Source organism: Lepus europaeus, chromosome 15, assembly GCF_033115175.1.
Source record: "Lepus europaeus isolate LE1 chromosome 15, mLepTim1.pri, whole genome shotgun sequence".
NCBI classification, from domain to species: Eukaryota; Metazoa; Chordata; class Mammalia; order Lagomorpha; family Leporidae; genus Lepus; species Lepus europaeus.
The window spans coordinates 84,685,781-84,691,168 of NC_084841.1; the positions used below are offsets into that span (position 1 = coordinate 84,685,781).

A 5,388-nucleotide genomic window follows, 5' to 3' on the forward strand; every position below is an offset into this window, starting at 1 on the left:
ATATTCTAATAAACTAGAAAATCCTGAAGAAATGGATAAATTCCTGGATACATATACCCTACCAATATTAAAGCAAGAAGATGTAGACAATCTAAATAGATCCATAATAAGCAATGAAACTGAAGCAGTAATTAGAAGTCTTCCATCAAGGAAAAGTCCAAGGCATGATGGGTTTACTACTGAATTCTATGAAACACTCAAAGAGGAAGTAACTCCAATACTTTTTAAACTATTCCAAAATATTGAGTAGCATGAAACTCCACCAAACTCTTTTTATGAGGCCAGCATCACTTTGAAACCAAAGCCAAAGGCATGACATGAAAAAAAAACTACAAACTTATAGCCTTAAAGAACATACATGAAAACATTCTCAACAAAATGCCATCAAATTGAATCCAAAATCACATAAAAAATATCATACATTACGATCGAGTGGGATTTAACCCAGGAATGCAAGGGTGGTTCAACATTCACAAATCAATAAATGTCATAAATCACATCAACAGAATGAAGAACTAAAACTATATGTTCATCTCAGTGGTTTCAGAGAAAGTATTTGATAAGACTCAATGTCTATTCATGATAAAAAAAATTCTCCACAAATTAGGTATAGGAGGAACATACCTCAAAAGGCTTTACATGACAAACCAGCAACCAATATCATACTAATTGGAGAAAAGCTGAAAGCATTTCCTCTCAGATCTGGAATAAGACAAGGGTGTCAACTTTCATCACTCTTATTTAATATAGTGCTGAAAGTTTTTAGTAAGAGCAATTGGGGAGGTGAAAGAAATAAATGGCATCAGAATTGGAAAAAAGGAAGTCAAATTATCCATGTTTGCAGTAGACATGATGTTGTACATGGAAAAACCTAAACACTCCACCAAAACACTGTCAGAACTGATAAACCAACTCAGTAAAGTTGTAGGTTACAAAATAAACATACAAAAACCAGTGGCTTTGTTGTTTTCGTTCATAATTGAGATTTTATTGGTGTTGAGAATCAGTACATAGACATTTCAATTTGTACACATTCTTAATGTACGTACCAAGAATCTAAAAAGCTGTGAATTGTCATTCTTATTTTAAAATTATTCCAGTGACTTTCCAGCTTCAAATTGGGAGACAACTCTTCCTTAAGAGACCATCAAGTACTAGTATCTTCAAACATTGCTATTACATATTCAAATTTTCAATCTTTCACAGCACATTAAGAAAATCTTAGTCAAGGGAAGCTAGACTACCACAACCACAGATGTTACAGAGTGCACACAGTTCTGACAGAGCAACAAGGAGTGGTTTTCTGAAAGAAGCAATTCTACTAAACAACATGGGAGAAGTAACTGAAAATATTCAAGACAGATGGAATGTACAACTATGACTCCAAATTGCCATTAGTACGTGTTTCATTGTAGGATATGAAAACCACCTCCAACCTATGGAAAGTTAAGCTAACGCACAAGACAGACAAAATCTCCCATAATTTAATATCCCATCATTTTCTGGTTGTAAATAAACCAGGGGCAAATGATTTCACCTCTTAAAAAAGTCATTTACACTTAAAAAGTGGGATGAAGTGGGCTTCCCTCCTTCTTAGAAATCTATCTAGCACTATGAAAAAAACTTGCATTTACAAAATAGTTGGTAAAATATTTCTCTGGATTGTCTAAGAAAGCAAACAGGGACTACAGATAAGACCTACTATATGATTTTAATTAGACTTGACTTCTTTCTCTTCTGCTTCATCAGAGACTGGATGCTCATTTTTAGTTTCTACATTTTCTGTAGGCAAATCTTTAATTTATTGGTTAGCCAGCTCAGCCTGTTTTCCCTTTGTTCCTCTCTTCCGTTTTGCTCGTACACTTTTGTCTAACAACTTATCATTCCCAGCTGCCTTCCTGGGCTTCATTTCCACTTTTGCAGGAACAGATTTAGTTGACAACCTCACCAGTCTTCTCTTGGACTCTTCATTCACCACCCCTTTGGCAGAGCCGACATTCCTCTTGGGCATCTTGGTGATAGGGAGGGCATGTGGTAAACTTAGCCTATGGGCCCCAGTGGCTTTTTTATGTATCAATAATGAACTTACTGAAAGAGAAATTAAAAAAGAAATCCCATTCACAATAACCACAAAAAAATAAAATATTTAGGAATGAATTTAACCAAAGAAGTGAAAGATCTCTACAATGAAAATTATCAAACACGGCTGAAAGAAAGCATCAAGGATGCAAAAATATGAAAAGATATTCTTTGCTCATGGATTAGAAGAATCATTATCATTAAAATATCCATACTACCTAAAGTAATGCAAACATTAATGCAACCCCTTTTAATCCCTCTACAAAATTAGAAAAAATAATCCTGAAATTCATATACAAGTACAAAAGACCCTGAATAGCCAAGGTGATCCTGAGCAAGAAAAATCAAGCTGGAGTCATCATAATACCTGACTTGAAAGCATACTACAAAGCTATACTAACGAAAACAGAGTGATACTGGCATTAAAAACTGCTACATAGATCAATGGAACGTAATAGGGAGCCCAGAAATTAATCCATGTTCATACAGCCAACTGATTTTTGACAACAGTACTCACACCATGCAGTGGAGTAAGAATAATGTCTTCAACAAGTGGTGCTGGTAAAACTGGATGTACGTATGCAAAAGAAAGAAGTTATATCCATAACTCTCACCCTATACAAAAAAATCAACTCAAATTGGATCAAAAACTGAGTTTAAAACCGGATACTATGAAGCTGCTGGAAGAAAATGTATGGGAAACACTCCAAGACATTGGTGTAGGGGACAACTTCTTGGACAAAACCCTAAAATCATAGGTAACAATAGCAAAAACTAAACAAATTGGATTATATTAAACTCAGAAGCTTCTGCGTAGCATAGGAAACCATCAATAGAGTGAAGAGACATTCAATAAAATGGGAAAAATATTTACAAGCTACCTATGTGAAAAAGGATTAATATCCTGAATATATCAACAACTTAACAAAAACCAACCAATCCAATTAAGAAATGGACAAAGGACCTCAATATTCAGTTTTCAAAAGTAGAAATGCAAATGGTCAACAAATATAAGAAAAAATGCTCAGCATCACTAGCCATCAGGGAAATGATAATCAAAATCACAAGATATCACCTTACTCCTCTCAGAATGGCTAAAATACAAAAGATAGAACTGCACAAGTGTTGATGAGGATAGAGAGAAAGTGGAACTCTTATACAGTGTTGGTTGGAAGGTAAATTAGTGTAGCCACTGTGCAAAACATTATGGAGCGTTCTCAAAAAACTAGAGGCCAGCGCCGTGGCTCACTAGGCTAATCCTCTGCCTGGGGCGCCGGATTCTGTCCCAGTTGCCCCTCTTCCAGTCCAGCTCTCTGCTGTGGCCTGGGACTGCAGTGGAGGATGGCCCAGGTTCTTGGGCCCTGCACCTGCATGGGAGACCAGGAGAAGCACCTGGCTCCTGGCTTCGTCAGTGCAGCATGCTGGCCACAACGTGCTGACCGTAGCGGCCACTTGGGGGTGAACCAACGGAAAAAGGAAGACCTTTCTCTCTCTCTCTCTCTCTCTCTCTCTCTCTCTCTCACTGTCTAACTCTGCCTGTCAAAAAAAAAAAACAAAAAAAACAAAAAAACTAGAAATACTTTTGCCATATGATCCAGCAATCCCATTGCTGTATAGAAACCCAAAAGACATGAATACACTGTATCAAAGAGATCCGTGCACCATTCATGTTTGTAGAAGCACTGCTCACAATAGACAAAATTTATAATCAACCAAGGCGTCCATCATCAGATGAATGGATAAGGAAAACATGGATTATATACACAATGGAATGTTATTCAGCAATAAAAAAAAAATGAAATTCTACCACTTCCATCAAAATAGATGCAACTAGAGGACATCATTGAAATAACTGAGTTATGTGAAATAAGCGAGAAACAATAAGGCAAATACTTCATGTTCTCCCTTTTACATGGGAGTCAAAATTTAAAAACAGGAGTGGGGGAATCACAAAATAGAAACAAAAAAAAGAAAACTGCCTTTGTGTATCAGAATTGCTGCAAATATAGATTTGTAAAACTTTATTTTATACTTTTATCAAACCAATAGTTAAGAATGTTATATTTGGCCAGCGCCATGGCTTACTTGGCTAATCCTCCGCCTGCGGCACCGGCACCCCAGGTTCTAGTCCCGGTTGCTCCTCTTCCAGTCTGGCTCTCTGCTGTGGCCCAGCAAGGTAGTGGAGGATGGCCCAAGTGCTTGGGCCCTGCACCCGCATGGGAGACCAGGAGGAAGGACCTGGCTCCTGGCTTCGGATCGGCGCAGTTGCCATTTTGGGTGTGAACCAATGGAAGGAAGACCTTTCTCTCTATCTAACTTTCTCTCACTGTCTAACTCTGCCTGCCAAAAAAAAAAGTTAAAAAAAAAAAAAGAATGTTATACTACTATGGTTTTAATGATCTGTGATTATATTAAAATTTGCTGTATATGGATGAAATGGTTATTTTTCCATTCAATTATTGTTTATAGCCATTGTTGATATTCCAAATAAAGTAGAGTCTTTTTGCTTTTTACTTGTTAAACTTCTTATTTGGTGAAGCATTAAGCCTTTTTACTGTAATGCAAATTTAAAATATGTTATCTCAAAAATTGAAAAAGAGAGAGGGCAGGAGGTAAAGGGGGCAGGGTGGAAGTTAGGGAGGAAGGTACTATCATTATAAGGATTATATCTACAAAATATACTAAATCTGTTAAAAACTAATTAAAAACTAAAAATAAAAATCTAAAAAAATTCACACAAAAATTTTTATTAACTTGTCTAAGATGAAATCACGTAAGTAGTAAAATAAAGTATAATTAACATCAGCGATTGTATTTCTGAGTGCATGCAGCTCACACAATAACTAAACAGCATGATGTACTTTATACACTACTGAGTACATTCTGTGTTTAAATAAATGTAAAAAAAAAAAAAAAGGAATAGATTCTTCATTGGGTCTTCCCCAAAAAACTTAGTTATAAATTTGTATAGCTATATGTTAGAGCACAGTTTATAACTGAATGAAATTCAATGGATTTTCAATTCTGTTGAAAGAATCACCTGGTTGGACAATAGCAAAAAATTGTAACTAAAGAGTTGGAGACCTCTGGGGCAGAGTCTGGGTTATGAGTCATGTCTAAACTTTCACTGTAATTATCAACCAAATGGTTTGAGGAGGGCATATTGGTCAACAAAAGAATGAGTCAATCACAATTTCATGATTTCAAAAGTTTGTTTTGACCTCACAGAGGCAAAGACATTGTTCAAGATAGCTTTAATAATTATTCAATAAGAGGAAAGAAGGCCTTGCTAATAAAGTTGTTCATCTT

General features: G+C 36.0%; 1 pseudogene; it reads right to left on the reverse strand.

The window, feature by feature from the left end:
* Positions 1-1,711: 1,711 nt before the first annotated feature.
* Positions 1,712-2,011, reverse strand: LOC133774717 (non-histone chromosomal protein HMG-14-like; annotated as a pseudogene).
* Between the last annotated feature and the right edge of the window lie 3,377 nt (positions 2,012-5,388).